General features: G+C 41.9%; 4 non-coding genes across 4 annotated transcripts; all 4 read left to right on the plus strand.

Annotated features, from left to right (window-relative positions):
• The first annotated feature begins 7,280 nt into the window (after positions 1–7,280).
• LOC134993073 (U1 spliceosomal RNA) lies at positions 7,281–7,444 on the plus strand. Its single transcript, XR_010196964.1, has one exon. It is a non-coding gene; the product is annotated as a U1 spliceosomal RNA (small nuclear RNA).
• A 152-nt stretch (positions 7,445–7,596) lies between these two features.
• LOC134993080 (U1 spliceosomal RNA) lies at positions 7,597–7,759 on the plus strand. Its single transcript, XR_010196971.1, has one exon. It is a non-coding gene; the product is annotated as a U1 spliceosomal RNA (small nuclear RNA).
• Positions 7,760–8,433: 674 nt separating this feature from the next.
• LOC134993054 (U1 spliceosomal RNA) lies at positions 8,434–8,597 on the plus strand. Its single transcript, XR_010196948.1, has one exon. It is a non-coding gene; the product is annotated as a U1 spliceosomal RNA (small nuclear RNA).
• A 150-nt stretch (positions 8,598–8,747) lies between these two features.
• On the plus strand, positions 8,748–8,911 carry LOC134993064 (U1 spliceosomal RNA). Its single transcript, XR_010196956.1, has one exon. It is a non-coding gene; the product is annotated as a U1 spliceosomal RNA (small nuclear RNA).
• Positions 8,912–17,114: the final 8,203 nt, after the last annotated feature.

The raw sequence follows: 17,114 nt of genomic DNA on the forward strand, positions 1-17,114 counted from the left end.
ATAACCTGTTGAATTCTAATCAAACACCCTACCCATGGAGCTACTTGATCCTGCATCTTTTCTAACCTCCAAAAACAGATTCAGTTGCATTTTCCAGCGTGTTTTGTTTGCGCCTTTGCAAATGTCTTACATCGACAAACTTATTTAGTACTATTTTGCAAATAGGGTTACATTGTCGCAACATTGTGTTCCCTAATTGCTTGATTTTTTAAATGCAACAATTGATAAAGACACCTGATAATTGCTCTGTGGAGTCTTATTTTGTGTTTTGTGTTTAGTCTTTAGATCTGAATTTGAATGTACTTGTGAACTAACTTAATTTCCTACTTCTAAATTCATTCCTAAATTCACTACTTACATGAATCCTGTAGTTGGGCATTTTGGGACTTCGATTGTGGGCATTGTTTTGTGTCCAGACCAGCAGCAGGTGGTGTGCATTTGCTGGAAAGGCATCGAAGACCTCCGATATGCTGCATCTCCTGATGTGTGTCTCCCTCAAGTGGCTGTCAGCAAATGCCTGCTAGACACCCCATTCCAAGCTGATTGTGACATCATGGAACATGCATCATAGAACAGGCATGCTAAAACATGGGTCTTCAACCTGCGACCCTCCAGCTGCTGTGGAACTACACATCCCAGCATGCCCTGCCTCAGTTTTAGCATACCTTAATAGCAAAACTGTGGCAGGGCATGCTGGGATGTGTAGTTTCACAGCAGCTGGAGGGCCACAGGATGAAGACCCATGTGCTAGAGCCAAGCCGCAGGTACATTGAATGCTAGCAAGCTGAATATTTAAATCCTTTTTGTTCCGCAGCATTCCAATGCGGAAGATTCCATGGAACCAGAGATCCTTCCATTGAGAAGGACATGCTGCCTGGATGACTACACTGTGCAAATTAAATCACGGAGCCAGTTGGCTTGTGGGTGGCTCTGGTGACTGGGTGGTTGGGTGGGTGGTGTGTCGGAAGTGGAGCGCATGCAAATGATTGTGTATCATCCAGCTAGTGAGAGAGAAAACTCATGCAGGAGTGTGCCTGCTTGTCAGTGGGTTATGCACCTTGCCAGACGTTAAATCTACATAGAGCAGCTGGAGGGGACAAGAGCAGGTTTGCAAAATATAGATAGAAGAGCATATATGCTGGCGCATTCTCCATGATTGTGTCAGCTTATGTTTTGGTGCACTGCACTTTCCTCCACTAAGTTTTAGCCATTTTTGTTGAGCTCAAGTGTAGTTGCTTCTCGGCCTTTTGGCTGTGATCTTGTATCGTGGTTGAAGGGTCTGCTGGAGGGAGGGATTGTTTTCTTCATTGGCGAAAGACCAAAGATATTCCAGGATGGAAGGCTTGGGAACACTATCTGTTTTTCAGTTGTGGAAGAGCACAGAGGTCGGATTGGACTACATTCTATAGTAAAGGATATCTTTCTATTTATTGACCCTCCCCTTATATGTGTCTGTGTTACAATAAAGCTTCGGTTTTGTGAATCCCTCACCCTCTTACACTCCACACCCATAGCCTTATTAACTGTTGTATTATTGTATAGTTTAAATGTATAGTGCAGTTCATGATTTATAGTGTAGGCTGGCCTGTGCTGTAGTTCTGGAACTGTACTATACCGTCAGCATTTGTATTGTGTTTTGGCTGTGCTGCAACACTGTACTTATGTGTGTAATGTTTATGTATGTTTTTTTAATGTCAATAAAAACTGCTTTTTCAAGCCAATATCTGAAAACAATCAATGTTTATCTTTGATGGCAATAAAAGTGGTATGATATTTGATGCTTTTGAAAGGCAATATCTGATATGTCCCCTATCTGGGAACCATATATTAAATGGCTTTTCAGAAAAGGGAGATGGGAGAAGAGCTTTCAGTACTTGTAGGACCGATGCACATAAAGAAGCAAAAAAACATACATAAACATTACACACATAAGTACCGCGTTGCGGCAATGCCAAAACACAATAGAAATGCTGACGGTATAGTACAGTTCAAGAACTACAGCACAGGCCAGCCTACACTATAAATCATGAACTGCACTATACATTTAAACTGCACAATAATACAACAGTTAATAAAGCTATGGGTGTGGAGTGTAAGAGGGTGAGGGGATCACAAGCCCGAAGCTTTATTGAAAGACTGACACATATAAGGGGAGGATTAATAAATAGAAAGACATCCTTTACTATAGAATGTAGTCCAATCCGGTCTTTCAACTCTTCCACAATTGAAAAACGGATAGTGTTCCCAAGCCTTCCATCCTGGAATATCTTTGGTCTTTCGCCAATGAAGAAAGCAATCCCTCCCTCCAGCAGACCCTTCAACCACAATACAAGATCACAGCCAAAAGGCCGAGAAGCAACTACACTTGAGCTTAACAAAAATGGCTAAAACTTAGTGGAGGAAAGTGCAGTGCACCAAAACATAAGCTGACACAATCATGGAGAATGCGCCAGCATATATGCTCTTCTATCTATATTTTGCAAACCTGCTCTTGTCCCCTCCAGCTGCTCTATGTAGATTTAACGTCTGGCAAGGTGCATAACCCACTGACAAGCAGGCACACTCCTGCATGAGTTTTCACTCTCACTAGCTGGATGATACACAATCATTTGCATGTGCTCCACCTCCGACACACCACCCACCCAACCACCCAGTCACCAGAGCCACCCACAAACCAACTGGCTCCGTGATTTAATTTGCACAGTGTAGTCATCCAGGCAGCATGTCCTTCTCAATGGAAGGATCTCTGGTTCCATGGAATCTTCCGCATTGGAATGCTGCGGAACAAAAAGGATTTAAATATTCAGCTTGCTAGCATTCAATGTACCTGCGGCTTGGCTCTAGCACATGGGTCTTCATCCTGTGGCCCTCCAGCTGCTGTGAAACTACACATCCCAGTATGCCCTGCCACAGTTTTGCTATAAGGTATGCTAAAACTGAGGCAGGGCATGCTGGGATGTGTAGTTCCACAGCAGCTGGAGGGTCGCAGGTTGAAGACCCATGTTTTAGCATGCCTGTTCTATGATGCATGTTCCGTGATGTCACAATCAGCTTGGAATGGGGTGTCTAGCAGGCATTTGCTGACAGCCACTTGAGGGAGACACACATCAGGAGATGCAGCATATCGGAGGTCTTCGATGCCTTTCCAGCAAATGCACACCACCTGCTGCTGGTCTGGACACAAAACAATGCCCACAATCGAAGTCCCAAAATGCCCAACTACAGGATTCATGTAAGTAGTGAATTTAGGAATGAATTTAGAAGTAGGAAATTAAGTTAGTTCACAAGTACATTCAAATTCAGATCTAAAGTCTAGGTAGGCCTCACGTCTTGGCAGCCGCCAGCATTTAAAAATGCCTTGATTAGAGGTACGGAATTAAATGTAGATAAGAAGTAGACACAAAATAAGACTCCGCAGAGCAGTTATCAGGTGTTTTTATCAATTGTTGCATTTAAAAAATCAAGCAATTAGGTTGCAACAATGTAACCCTATTTGCAAAATAGTACTAAATAAGTTTGTCGATGTAAGACATTTGCAAAGGCGCATCCAAAACACGCTGGAAAATGCAACTGAATCTGTTTTTGGAGGCTAGAATAGGAAATGTGCATCGGTCCTACAAGTACTGAAAGCTCTTCTCCCATCTCCCTTTTCTGAAAAGCCATTTAATATATGGTTCCCAGATAGGGGACATATCAGATATTGCCTTTCAAAAGCAGCAAATATCATACCACTTCTATTGCCATCAAAGATAAACATTGATTGTTTTCAGATATTGGATTGAAAAAGCAGTCTTTATTGACATAAAGAAGCAAAAAAACATACATAAACATTACACACATAAGTACTGTGTTGCAGCACAGCCAAAACACAATACAAATGCTGTCGGTATAGTACAGTTCAAGAACTACAGCACAGGTCAGCCTACACTATAAATCATGAACTGCACTATACATTTAAACAATACAATAGTTAATAAGGCTATGGGTGTGGAGTGTAAGAGGGTGACGGAATCACAAGCCCAAAGCTTTATTGAAAGACAGACACATATAAAGGGAGGATTAATAAATACAAAGATACCCTTTACTATAGAATGTAGTCCAATCCGGTCTTTCAACTCTTCCACAACTGAAAAACGGATAGTGTTCCCAAGCCTTCCATCCTGGAATATCTTCAGTCTCTCGCCAATGAAGAAAACAATCCCTCCAGCAGACTCTTCAACCACAATACAATATCACAGCCAAAAGAGCGAGAAGCAACTACACTTGCGTTTAAACAAAATGGCTAAAACTTAGTGGAGGAAAGTGCAGTGCACCAAAACATAAGCTGACACAATCATGGAGAATGCGCCAGCATATATGCTCTTCTGTCTATATTTTCCAAACCTGCTCTTGTCCCCTCCAGTTGCTCCATGTAGATTTGACGTCTGGCAAGGTGCATAACTCACTGACAAGCAGGCACACTCCTACATGAGTTTTCTCTCTCACTAGCTGGATGATACACATTCATTTGCATGTGCTCCACCTCCGACACACCGCCCACCCAACCACCCAGTCACCAGAGCCACCCACAAGCCAACTGGCTCCGTGATTTAATTTGCACAGTGCAGTCATCCAGGCAGCATGTCCTTCTCAATGGAATAATCTCTGGTTCCATGGAATCTTCCGCATTGGAATGCTGCGGAACAAAAAGGATTTAAACATTCAGCTTGCTAGCATTCAATGTACCTGCGGTTTGGTTCTAGCACATGGGTCTTCATCCTGTGGCCCTCCAGCTGCTGTGAAACTACACATCCCAGCATGCCCTGCCACAGTTTTGCTTTTAAGGTATGCTAAAACTGAGGCAGGGCATGCTGGGATATGTAGTTCCACAGCAGCTGGAGGGTCGCAGGTTGAAGACCCATGTTCTAGCATGCCTGTTCTATGATGCATGTTCCGTGATGTCACAATCAGCTTGGAATGGGGTGTCTAGCATGCATTTGCTGACAGCCACTTGAGGCAGACACACATCAGGAGATGCAGCATATCGGAGGTCTTCGATGCCTTTCCAGCAAATGCACACCACCAGCTGCTGGTCTGGACACAAAACAATGCCCACAATTGAAGGCTCAAAATGCCCAACTACAGGATTAATGTAAGTAGTGAATTTAGGAATGAATTTAGAAGTAGGAAATTAAGTTAGTTCACAAGTACATTCAAATTCAGATCTAAAGACTAGGTAGGCCTCACGTCCTGGCAGCACCCAGCATTTAAAAATGCCTTGATTATAGGTAGGGAATTAAATGTAGATAAGAAGTAGACACAAAAGAAGACTCCACAGAGCAATTATCAGGTGTCTTTATCAATTTTTGCATTTAAAAAATCAAGCAATTAGGGAACACAATGTTGCGACAATGTAACCCTATTTGCAAAATAGTACTAAATAAGTTTGTCGATGTAAGACATTTGCAAAGGCGCAAACAAAACACGCTGGAAAATGCAACTGAATCTGTTTTTGGAGGTTAGAATAGATGCAGGATCAAGTAGCTCAATGGGTAGGGTGTTTGATTAGAATTTAACAGGTTTTAGGTTTGAATCCTGGGTATGATAGTTTGAGGTGTTATTTAATAAAGTATGTTTATATATTAGTCACACATGGCTTACTTGTACAAATGGCATGTCACCAGTTAGTGCTGACTGCTGATATGCCATTTACACAAACATGCCATGTGTGACTGTATATGCATTTAAGGAGGGCACCCCTGCAATACCACAAACCATTGAGTGTCAAGTATACTAGATATATCTTCATATCTCATGTGCTTTCTCTGAGACCAATCTTGTTATGCCCCTTCCCCACAAGGCATGCGCCTTTTGTCCATATTGCAAAAATGGGGGGGAGGGCATATAATTCTCTGTCACAGGGCACCAAAAAGTCTAGTTATGGCTCTGGTATGCATTATGTAATCTGGCAGACCATCTCTCCAACACTGGCTGGTTGGAATAGAAATCCGGTTATCTATGTGAGCAAATGACCATCAACGATTTACTCTCAAACACTAAAAAATGGACAAAAATGGTCCCCTAAACAAATTGGTTAAATTTTGGGTTTAACCAATTTGTGTAATGACCATTTTTGACCACTTTTCTAGTGTTTGGGAGCAAATGGTTAATTGACATTTGCTCCTATACATTACCAGATTTTCATTCCAGCCATCCAGACTGGATAGATAGCCTGACAGATAATTGTGTAGTGTACGCCCAGGATAACTGTTAGTCATGCTTTATTTTATGGCGGCACATAAATGGGTGGACAGATCCAGGGCAAGCACTGCCCACTCATGCATAGTTGTCAACTGATGTGAAGTTCCAGGGGGCAATCTCAGTTATAAAGGGAAGTATCTGGAAATTGTCCCTAGTTAAAAAAAAAAAAAAAAATTTGATCAACTCCATTTATTTAGTATGATATCCCAGGTGATAGGATGCCGGCAGTCAGAACAACATACTTTATTAAATAACACATCTCAAACTACCATACCCAGGATTCAAACCTATAACCTGTTGAATTCTAATCAAACACCCTACCTATTGAGCTATTTGATCCTGCATAAAAATTGTGAACATTATATGAAGCTATTGGTACTTTGCAAAAAAAAAGAATCAGCATTACAACGCAGCAGATCCATGCAGTTTGCAGCCACACACTACATGTATCTGCTCAGCCACAATGCTGATTATTTCTTCACAAAGTACAAGGTGAGCTCCAAACAGAATTCTCTAGCTTAGAATTATACCTTTCTTTGCCAAACCTAGAAGTCGGGCCCCCCACCCTGGGATCCCCCAGAGGGAGGCCTGCACCGTCATGCGGCAGGCTTGTCCGTTTTGGAAGCAGGCTGATGGGCAGCCCAGGATTGCTTCAGTCTGGGCTTGGCAGGTCTGGAAACATGAGCTTGCTTTGGGTATGCCTGACCTTGGGTACGCTTTACCTGGAGGATGAAAGGGCCAAGAAAAGTACTTTTAGCCTTCTGCGTGGTAGGAGTCATACTAGGTAGGCAAGCTGTTTTAGCAGTAGCCAGATCAGCTACAATCTTATTGAGGTCTTCTCCAAAAGGAGATTCAACTGAGGCAGCACAAGGGAACTCTCATCTGGGGACAACAACTGCAGGGAGAACACATATTTTCAGATGAACATGGTAGGGCAGAAGGCTGCCTAATACTGAAGCACCCCCAAACAACAAATCAAATGCAACTTACTTGACAGAGATGTGCCTGAGCAACGGCCCTCCCCAGCCCTATCCCAAATCATACTTATTTTGCATAGGAGATACCATGGTCATGAAGATTGTTCTCCCAGGGTTAGGTTCATTCATTGCATTCTGGGTATGCTGACCCCTGTGATTTCCCCAAATGTGGGAAACTCGACTGCATTATTTGTGGTAGTGGGGGACTGTATTTGTGCTTTCCTCTGGTCAGCTCTGGTAAAATTCAGATTTCTTTGTCTCAGATCTTCCTCTAGCCTTGTTCTTCTTTCGAGAGTTCCCTTGTGCTGCCTCAGTTGGATCTCCTTCACTTGACAGGGGGGTGCCCGAGCAGCGACCCTCCCCAGCTCTAGCCCAACTCCTACTTACCTGCCAGGTGAGATACTATGATCATGAAGTTGCTTCTCCCAGGGCAAGGCTCACCCATTGCACTCTGGGTGTGCTGCCCCTGCGATTTCCCCAAATGTGGGAAACTTGACTGCATAATTTGAGTTTTCCCTGGTCGGCTCTCATGTAATTCAGATCTCTTTGTCTCAGGTCTCTCTCCAGCCTAGTTTGCTGTCTGGTTCCACTTCTTTTTTCTTGAGCCCCTCCCTTCTATACCCTTGTGCACTATCCTGACTTCTCCTCCCGTCTGCTTACTTTGTGCCTCCCAATGCACAATGCAAACTACGGGTAGTGCTGCAGGGCCCACACCCTTTTACTTGCTTTACAGAGCAGCTCTGGAGCTGTTACAGTGCCCAGCTGCTGCAAGAAATCAGCTTGAATGCTTCAGGGGCTGGGGAATGGCCAACATGAGCCCCACACCGAAGGAGGGTGGGGGTGCTTAATGCCAACTAGGGGTCATCCAAGCACCACAAAAGGCCTCCATGCCCTGCACGCTCCTTTTCTCTTTTCATATGCAGACAAGGGTTGAAGCCACCTTTGACCCACTGCTTGGATGACATCACCATATTCAAATCCATCTGCTGCAGGCCATCCCCCAGGAATGCTTGCACTAGTTGTTACATTTGGTTTGTTGTTTGGGGGTGCTTCAGTATTAGGCAGCCTTCTGCCACCCCATGTTCATCTGAAAATATGTGTTCTCCCTGCAGTTGTTGTCCCCAGATGAGAGTTCCCTTGTGCTGCCTCAGTTGAATCTCCTTTACTTGACAGAGATGTGCCTGAGCAGCGGCCCTCCCCAGCCCTATCCCAAATCATACTTATTTTGCATAGGAGATACTATTGTCATGAAGATTGTTTTCCCAGGGTGAGGTTCATTCATTGCATTCTGGGTATGCTGACCCCTGTGATTTCCCCAAATGTGGGAAACTCGACTGCATTATTTGTGGTAGTGGTGGACTGTGTTTGTGCTTTCCTCTGGTCAGCTCTGGTAAAGTCAGATTTCTTTGTCTCAGATCTTCCTCTAGCCTTGTTCTTCTTTTGAGAGTTCCCTTGTGCTGCCTCAGTTGGATCTCCTTCACTTGAAAGGTAGTGCCCGAGCAGCGACCCTCCCCAGCTCTAGCCCAACTCCTACTAACCTGCCAGGTGAGATACTATGATCATGAAGGTGCTTCTCCCAGGGCAAGGCTCACCCATTGCACTCTGGGTGTGCTGCCCCTTGCGATTTCCCCAAATGTGGGAAACTTGACTGCATAATTTGTGTTTCCCCTGGACGGCTCTCGTATAATTCAGATCTCTTTGTCTCAGGTCTCTCTCCAGCCTAGTATGCTGTCTGTTTCCACTTCTCTTTTCTTGAGCCCCTCCCTTCTATAACCTTGTGCACTATCCTGACTTCTCCTCCCGTCTGCTTACTTTGTGCCTTCCAATGCACAATGCAAACTACAGGTAGTGCTGCAGGGCCCACACCCTTTTACTTGCCTTACAGAGCAGCTCTGGAGCTGTTACAGTACCCAGCTGCTGCAAGAAATCAGCTTGAATGCTTCAGGGGCTGGGGCATGGCCAACATGAGCCCCACACCGAAGGAGGGTGGGGGTGTTTAATGCGAACTAGGGGTCATCCAAGCGTCGCAAAAGGCCGCCATGCCCTGCATATCCCTTTTCTCTTTTCATAAGCAGACGAGGGTTGAAGCCAACTTTGACCCACTGCTTGGATGACATCACTTGCTGCCTTTCCAATGAAGCAAGTTTAATTTAGTAATAGGTGAAAAACCATCCCTACAAAGGTGTTAATCAGATACTTGGCTTTGTGGACACTTTTCAGAGAACAAATTAGTTAGCATAAAAATAAAGCCAGAAAATGAAGAGCTGTTTAATCACTCAATTGGATTTTTCTGCAAGCGTATTTCTTTTTCTCTGCAACCCACTGCTAAGTTGTGCTTCCTAGCTGTTCTTTTATAAAATCACTTAATCAAATCTAACTCTGATTACATCAGAGAAGGCCAGGTACCCTACACCATAAGAGGGGGTTTGAAATTTTGAGTTGTCTACTTAAAGATCACCAAAATCTGATGACAAGGTCAATAACATCCCTGGGTGGGATTGAACCACCAACCCTTTGGTTAATAACCAAACACACTAACCGATTGCACCACCGAGACACTTTGCAAAAGTACATACTGACAAAGGTTAATAAGCATTCATCTAGAACGTTTCCTAGAAAACTTTAAAAAGTCAATAATCTGGAGAGTTTTTGTAAGATGTTTCTTCCATCAACCAATGAAGAAACGCATTGGTACTTTCCCATGATGAGTGAGTGCTTCAGGATCTCTTGCACTTACATGTGCAGCAGAGTACTGCAATGGAAGCATGCTGGGCCCCTTAACCCAGAGGTAGGCAGATTGAAACTATCCTCTGCTATATGCATTTTTTTTTTGTTAATTAAAGTAATCCAAAACTGGGATTGATATTTTTGCTCTTTTATTTTTACTTAAAGTACAATAACTTTTACCATTTTAATTTGTTTTAATAGTATATTGACAGTATTGTTTTCTTTCAAAAATCCACTTAATTTTCTTTACCCTATTATTAAAATGGTAATTGACAAAAACAAACTACATTGTCACCAGAAGAGCAATACAAAATGTACAAGTGATATATTAAAATCATCTTTCCAGCTTGAATTTCAATGATGCATTGGGGCAACGATTTTGTGAGAAACATCTTCACCCTTAAATAAAGATTTTCTTAATTCCTTACCTGTGTGCTAATTAGATATCACCTTGTTTTCACATTAAACAGACTTCCACATGAGAAAGCAGCAAGGATGCAGTGGCGTTAATGTTTCCTGGTGTCAACCTGTATTATTTCAGTAGATATTGAAATGAGGATGCATCTTGCTGCCTTTCCAATGAAGCAAGTTTAATTTAGTAATAGGTGAAAAACCATCCCTACAAAGATGTTAATCAGATACTTGGCTTTGTGGACACTTTTCAGAGAACAAATTTGTTAGCATAAAAATAAAGCCAGAAAATGAAGAGCTGTTTAATCACTCAATTTGATTTTTTTGCCAGCATATTTCTTTTTCTCTGCAAACCACTGCTAAATTGTGCTTCCTAGCTGTTTTTATAAAATCACTGAATCAAATCTAACTCTGATTACATCAGAGAAGGCCAGGTACCCTACACCATAACAGGGGTTTTTGAAATTTTGACTTGTCTACTTAAAGATCACCAAAATCTGATAACAAGGTCAATTACATCCCTGGGTGGGATTGAACCACCAACCTTTTGGTTAATAGCTGTACACACTAACTGATTGCGCCACAGCGACACTTTGCAAAAGTACATACTGACAAAGGCTAATAAGCATTCATCTAGAACGTTTCCTAGAAAAACTTTAAATAGTCAATAATCTGGAGAGTTTTTGTAAGATGTTTCTTCCATCAACCAATGAAGAAACACATTGGTACTTTCCCATGATGAGTGAGTGCTTCAGGATCTCTTGCAATTACATGTGCAGCAGAGTACTGTAATGGAAGCATGCTGGGTCCATAGCCCAGAGGTAGGCAGATTGAAACTATCCTCTGCTATATGCGTTTTTTTTTTGTTAATTAAAGTAATCCAAAACTGGGATTGATATTTTTGCTCTTTTATTTTTACTTAAAGTACAATAACTTTTACCATTTTCATTTGTTTTAATAGTATATTGACAGTATTGTTTTCTTTCAAAAATCCACTTAATTTTCTTTACCCGATTATTAAAATGGTAATTGACAAAAACAAACTACATTGTCACCAGAAGAGCAATACAAAATGTACAAGTGATATATTAAAATCATCTTTCCAGCTTGAATTTCAATGATGCATTGGGGCAACGATTTTGTGAGAAACATCTTCACCCTTAAATAAAGATTTTCTTAATTCCTTACCTGTGTGCTAATTAGATATCACCTTGTTTTCACATTAAACAGACTTCCACATGAGAAAGCACAAAGGATGCAGTGGCGTTAATGTTTCCTGGTGTCAACCTGTATTATTTCAGTAGATATTGAAATGAGGATGCATCTTGCTGCCTTTCCAATGAAGCAAGTTTAATTTAGTAATAGGTTAAAAACCATCCCTACAAATGTGTTAATCAGAAACTTGGCTTTGTGGACACTTTTCAGAGAACAAATTTGTTAGCATAAAAATAAAGCCAGAAAATGAAAAGCTGTTTAATCACTCAATTGGATTTTTTTGCCAGCATATTTCTTTTTCTCTGCAACCCACTGCTAAATTGTGCTTCCTAGCTGTTTTTATAAAATCACTGAATCAAATCTAACTCTGATTACATCAGAGAAGGCCAGGTACCCTACACCATAAGAGGGGGTTTGAAATTTTCACTTGTCTACATAAAGATCACCAAAATCTGATAACAAGGTCAATTACGTCCCTGGGTGGGATTGAACCACCAACCTTTTGGTTAATAGCCTTACACAGTAACTGATTGCGCCACAGCAACACTTTGTAAAAGTCCATACTGACAAAGGCTAATAAGCATTCATCTAGAACGATTCCTAGAAACATTTTAAAAAGTCAATAATGTGGAGAGTTTTTGTAAGATGTTTCTTCCATCAACCAATGAAGAAACACATTGGTACTTTCCCATGATGAGTGAGTGCTTCAGGATCTCTTGCACTTACATGTGCAGCAGAGTACTGTAATGGAAGCATGCTGGGTCCATAACCCAGAGGTAGGCAGATTGAAACTATCCTTTGCTATATGCATTTTTTTTTTGTTCATTAAAGTAATCCAAAACTGGGATTGATATTTTAGCTTTTATTTTTACTTAAAGTACAATAACTTTTACCATTTTAATTTGTTTTAGTGCAAATGGCATATCAGCAGTCAGCACTAACTGGTGACATGCCATTTGTACAAGAAAGCCATGTGTGACTAATATATAAACATACTTTATTAAATAACACCTCAAACTATCATACCCAGGATTCAAACCTATAACCTGTTGAATTCTAATCAAACACCCTACCCATGGAGCTACTTGATCCTGCATCTTTTCTAACCTCCAAAAACAGATTCAGTTGCATTTTCCAGCGTGTTTTGTTTGCGCCTTTGCAAATGTCTTACATCGACAAACTTATTTAGTACTATTTTGCAAATAGGGTTACATTGTCGCAACATTGTGTTCCCTAATTGCTTGATTTTTTAAATGCAACAATTGATAAAGACACCTGATAATTGCTCTGTGGAGTCTTATTTTGTGTTTTGTGTTTAGTCTTTAGATCTGAATTTGAATGTACTTGTGAACTAACTTAATTTCCTACTTCTAAATTCATTCCTAAATTCACTACTTACATGAATCCTGTAGTTGGGCATTTTGGGACTTCGATTGTGGGCATTGTTTTGTGTCCAGACCAGCAGCAGGTGGTGTGCATTTGCTGGAAAGGCATCGAAGACCTCCGATATGCTGCATCTCCTGATGTGTGTCTCCCTCAAGTGGCTGTCAGCAAATGCCTGCTAGACACCCCATTCCAAGCTGATTGTGACATCATGGAACATGCATCATAGAACAGGCATGCTAAAACATGGGTCTTCAACCTGCGACCCTCCAGCTGCTGTGGAACTACACATCCCAGCATGCCCTGCCTCAGTTTTAGCATACCTTAATAGCAAAACTGTGGCAGGGCATGCTGGGATGTGTAGTTTCACAGCAGCTGGAGGGCCACAGGATGAAGACCCATGTGCTAGAGCCAAGCCGCAGGTACATTGAATGCTAGCAAGCTGAATATTTAAATCCTTTTTGTTCCGCAGCATTCCAATGCGGAAGATTCCATGGAACCAGAGATCCTTCCATTGAGAAGGACATGCTGCCTGGATGACTACACTGTGCAAATTAAATCACGGAGCCAGTTGGCTTGTGGGTGGCTCTGGTGACTGGGTGGTTGGGTGGGTGGTGTGTCGGAAGTGGAGCGCATGCAAATGATTGTGTATCATCCAGCTAGTGAGAGAGAAAACTCATGCAGGAGTGTTCCTGCTTGTCAGTGGGTTATGCACCTTGCCAGACGTTACATCTACATAGAGCAGCTGGAGGGGACAAGAGCAGGTTTGCAAAATATAGATAGAAGAGCATATATGCTGGCGCATTCTCCATGATTGTGTCAGCTTATGTTTTGGTGCACTGCACTTTCCTCCACTAAGTTTTAGCCATTTTTGTTAAGCTCAAGTGTAGTTGCTTCTCGGCCTTTTGGCTGTGATCTTGTATCGTGGTTGAAGGGTCTGCTGGAGGGAGGGATTGTTTTCTTCATTGGCGAAAGACCAAAGATATTCCAGGATGGAAGGCTTGGGAACACTATCTGTTTTTCAGTTGTGGAAGAGCACAGAGGTCGGATTGGACTACATTCTATAGTAAAGGATATCTTTCTATTTATTGACCCTCCCCTTATATGTGTCTGTGTTACAATAAAGCTTCGGTTTTGTGAATCCCTCACCCTCTTACACTCCACACCCATAGCCTTATTAACTGTTGTATTATTGTATACTTTAAATGTATAGTGCAGTTCATGATTTATAGTGTAGACTGGCCTGTGCTGTAGTTCTTGAACTGTACTATACCGTCAGCATTTGTATTGTGTTTTGGCTGTGCTGCAACACTGTATTTATGTGTGCAATGTTTATGTATGTTTTTTTTTATGTCAATAAAGACTGCTTTTTCAAGCCAATATCTGAAAACAATCAATGTTTATCTTTGATGGCAATAAAAGTGGTATGATATTTGATGCTTTTGAAATCCAATATCTGATATGTCCCCTATCTGGGAACCATATATTAAATGGCTTTTCAGAAAAGGGAGATGGGAGAAGAGCTTTCATTACTTGTAGGACCGATGCACATAAAGAAGCAAAAAAACATACATAAACATTACACACATAAGTACCGCGTTGCGGCACAGCCAAAACACAATAGAAATGCCGATGGTATAGTACAGTTCAAGAACTACAGCACAGGCCAGCCTACACTATAAATCATGAACTGCACTATACATTTAAACTGTACAATAATACAACAGTTAATAAGGCTATGGGTGTGGAGTGTAAGAGGGTGAGGGAATCACAAGCCCGAAGCTTTATTGAAAGACTGACACATATAAGGGGAGGTTTAATAAATAGAAAGACATCCTTTACTATAGAATGTAGTCCAATCCGACCTCTGTGCTCTTCCACAACTGAAAAACAGATAGTGTTCCCAAGCCTTCCATCCTGGAATATCTTTGGTCTTTCGCCAATGAAGAAAGCAATCCCTCCCTCCAGCAGACCCTTCAACCACAATACAAGATCACAGCCAAAAGGCCGAGAAGCAACTACACTTGAGCTTAACAAAAATGGCTAAAACTTAGTGGAGGAAAGTGCAGTGCACCAAAACATAAGCTGACACAATCATGGAGAATGCGCCAGCATATATGCTCTTCTATCTATATTTTGCAAACATGCTCTTGTCCCCTCCAGCTGCTCTATGTAGATTTAACGTCTGGCAAGGTGCATAACCCACTGACAAGCAGGCACACTCCTGCATGAGTTTTCACTCTCACTAGCTGGATGATACACAATCATTTGCATGTGCTCCACCTCCGACACACCACCCACCCAACCACCCAGTCACCAGAGCCACCCACAAACCAACTGGCTCCGTGATTTAATTTGCACAGTGTAGTCATCCAGGCAGCATGTCCTTCTCAATGGAAGGATCTCTGGTTCCATGGAATCTTCCGCATTGGAATGCTGCGGAACAAAAAGGATTTAAATATTCAGCTTGCTAGCATTCAATGTACCTGCGGCTTGGCTCTAGCACATGGGTCTTCATCCTGTGGCCCTCCAGCTGCTGTGAAACTACACATCCCAGCACGCCCTGCCACAGTTTTGCTATAAGGTATGCTAAAACTGAGGCAGGGCATGCTGGGATGTGTAGTTCCACAGCAGCTGGAGGGTCGCAGGTTGAAGACCCATGTTTTAGCATGCCTGTTCTATGATGCATGTTCCGTGATGTCACAATCAGCTTGGAATGGGGTGTCTAGCAGGCATTTGCTGACAGCCACTTGAGGGAGACACACATCAGGAGATGCAGCATATCGGAGGTCTTCGATGCCTTTCCAGCAAATGCACACCACCTGCTGCTGGTCTGGACACAAAACAATGCCCACAATCGAAGTCCCAAAATGCCCAACTACAGGATTCATGTAAGTAGTGAATTTAGGAATGAATTTAGAAGTAGGAAATTAAGTTAGTTCACAAGTACATTCAAATTCAGATCTAAAGTCTAGGTAGGCCTCACGTCCTGGCAGCCGCCAGCATTTAAAAATGCCTTGATTCGAGGTACGGAATTAAATGTAGATAAGAAGTAGACACAAAATAAGACTCCGCAGAGCAGTTATCAGGTGTTTTTATCAATTGTTGCATTTAAAAAATCAAGCAATTAGGTTGCAACAATGTAACCCTATTTGCAAAATAGTACTAAATAAGTTTGTCGATGTAAGACATTTGCAAAGGCGCATCCAAAACACGCTGGAAAATGCAACTGAATCTGTTTTTGGAGGCTAGAATAGGAAATGTGCATCGGTCCTACAAGTACTGAAAGCTCTTCTCCCATCTCCCTTTTCTGAAAAGCCATTTAATATATGGTTCCCAGATAGGGGACATATCAGATATTGCCTTTCAAAAGCAGCAAATATCATACCACTTCTATTGCCATCAAAGATAAACATTGATTGTTTTCAGATATTGGATTGAAAAAGCAGTCTTTATTGACATAAAGAAGCAAAAAAACATACATAAACATTACACACATAAGTACTGTGTTGCAGCACAGCCAAAACACAATACAAATGCTGTCGGTATAGTACAGTTCAAGAACTACAGCACAGGTCAGCCTACACTATAAATCATGAACTGCACTATACATTTAAACAATACAATAGTTAATAAGGCTATGGGTGTGGAGTGTAAGAGGGTGACGGAATCACAAGCCCAAAGCTTTATTGAAAGACAGACACATATAAAGGGAGGATTAATAAATACAAAGATACCCTTTACTATAGAATGTAGTCCAATCCGGTCTTTCAACTCTTCCACAACTGAAAAACGGATAGTGTTCCCAAGCCTTCCATCCTGGAATATCTTCAGTCTCTCGCCAATGAAGAAAACAATCCCTCCAGCAGACTCTTCAACCACAATACAATATCACAGCCAAAAGAGCGAGAAGCAACTACACTTGCGTTTAAACAAAATGGCTAAAACTTAGTGGAGGAAAGTGCAGTGCACCAAAACATAAGCTGACACAATCATGGAGAATGCGCCAGCATATATGCTCTTCTGTCTATATTTTCCAAACCTGCTCTTGTCCCCTCCAGTTGCTCCATGTAGATTTGACGTCTGGCAAGGTGCATAACCCACTGACAAGCAGGCACACTCCTGCATGAGTTTTCTCTCTCACTAGCTGGATGATACACA

This window comes from Pseudophryne corroboree, unplaced genomic scaffold (assembly GCF_028390025.1).
Source record: "Pseudophryne corroboree isolate aPseCor3 unplaced genomic scaffold, aPseCor3.hap2 scaffold_1243, whole genome shotgun sequence".
Taxonomy (NCBI): domain Eukaryota; kingdom Metazoa; phylum Chordata; class Amphibia; order Anura; family Myobatrachidae; genus Pseudophryne; species Pseudophryne corroboree.